We start from the raw sequence: 2,187 nt of genomic DNA on the forward strand, positions 1-2,187 counted from the left end.
ACACACACACACACACACACACACACACACACACACACACACACACAAACTCCCTCACAATAAATACCCACAGTCCAGTAAAACAAATTCCCGTATTGGTCATGTCCAAAGAGACATGCCTCATTCTGGATTTTCAGTTTATCATCTCCCTAGCAGGAGGCGGGTGGTATAATTCATCTTCAGTGCTCTGGACTTGGACTTGTGGTTGATGATTGCATTAATTAGAATTCTAACATTTTTCAGAGTTACTTCTCTTTATGATGCTGTTGTGCTTTGGCTCTGAGTTCAGATATGACCTCACTCACTAGCTGTGTGACTGGGCAAGACTTTGTCTGCCTTTTATCTGTGTAAAATGGATATAATGATAATACCTACCTTCCAAGGTTTTTGTGAGGATCAAATAGGATATTTGCAAAGCAAACAAGTCTTAAAATGCTATATAAATGCTAGTTTTTATTGTTCTCCTCCTCCTTCCTTTTCCTCTTCCTCTTTCCCTTCCTCTCCTTCTCCTCCTCCCCCTCCTTCCCCTTCTCCTTTTCCTCCTCCTCCTCCTCCTCTGTTGGGGTGCAAAGAGACAGAGAGTTTGAGGATGTCTAACTCCTTCCCAATTCCTCCTCTTTAGGGACCAGGCTCCCTGGCATCGAACTTAGTTCACTTGTGTGGGTCCAGAACTGAGAAAGGACTCCATAGTGGAGTTCCCCACCACCTGCAGTGATTGTTTGCATTTTGTTAACCTATGAAACAAAGTACAATCTCCCTGTGTTCTGTGTGACCCCCATCTGCTTCCATATTTATAGTTGCAAAGTGGTACAGAAGGGAATAGAGGGTACTACAAATCATGGTTTTTTGACCATCTGTAAGAATTAGCTTAATAGTTGGTACTCTCAATGTGAGATACTTGTTCAGTGGTCAACTAATAGATGTATTACTGCAAGAACTGAGTCATATCAGTATTGATGTTCTTGCTATGAATGAAGCCAGAAGATATAAGGAAATTGCAACTAAATGGAAGGATGACTCAGGTTCTGCTTGGAGAGAAAAATGAAGAAGTTGGAGTTGATTTTATTGTGCATACAAAAGCAACAAGAGTTACCATTGCACTGGATGCTTTACTGTGAATGCACAGAGTTAGAGAATGCATGGAGATAGTATCTCATGCCTCACTCCAGAGTTCCTGAGCAGCACAAATAAGGAAACTGCCATGAAGATACAGTCGGTTCTGCTATTATGTGACATATATACTCCTCCAAAGCATCTTGCTATGCAAAATCACTAAATAAAAACCACAGGGCTTATGGGTACAATGCTCAAAAATTTTGTCCATAACATATAAAAAAAGATAGGATATTAAGATAGATATTAAATGGTTAAGAAATACATAAATATTACAATAAATAGTAAATATAGTTTGACCTATGCCTAACTCTCATGGGGCCTGGGCTGGCAAATTCTTGCCCAAGTTGAGTAGGCTGAAACTCTTAGCCTTTAAGCCTTGGTTCAGACCAGCCCTCCTCCACCCATAGCATCTACTTCACTAGAATATATACAATAAATATGACCTTGAAAAAAACAACCACCCTGGTTTGCTTGTGGAAGTGGGCATAGGAAGTGGTGCAGTTTTCTGTCTTCTTGTCAGCTGTTTCTGGAAGTGAAAATCTCGCATCAGCAGACTTGAAATTCTAATTATGCTCAAATTGTTGCCTATTCTATAAGTCTTATTGGAACAAATTTGGGCTTTCAAAGCAATGTAATTGTAATTTATGCACCAGCATCTGTTGCAGAGAATGAGGAGGGAGATACAGAGATTCTGAAAAACTAGATAATATCCTCTAGTTGTTTTTTTTTTTTTTAAGGGGAAGGGTAGGTCCAGACCTGTGATTTACTTGGTTTAGTGAGGAAACTCCCTCTACCAAAGCTGTTTGGCATTACTCTGTTGTTTATAGTCTTAGCAAGTTGCCTGGGACACTAAGAAATTAAGTGACTTGCCTAAGGTCATACAGCCAGTAAGTTTCAGAGGCAGGATTTAAAGTCAGGTTTTTCTGCCTCTAAGGCCAGCTCTGTATCCACCATGTTCTTTCTTTCTTTCTTTCTTTCTTTCTTTCTTTCTTTCTTTCTTTCTTTCTTTCTTTCTTTCTTTCTTTCTTTCTTTCTTTCTTTCTTTCTTTCTTTCTTTCTTTCTTTCTTTCT

Source organism: Vombatus ursinus, unplaced genomic scaffold (assembly GCF_900497805.2).
Source record: "Vombatus ursinus unplaced genomic scaffold, bare-nosed wombat genome assembly UNPS02014797.1, whole genome shotgun sequence".
Lineage (NCBI taxonomy): Eukaryota > Metazoa > Chordata > Mammalia > Diprotodontia > Vombatidae > Vombatus > Vombatus ursinus.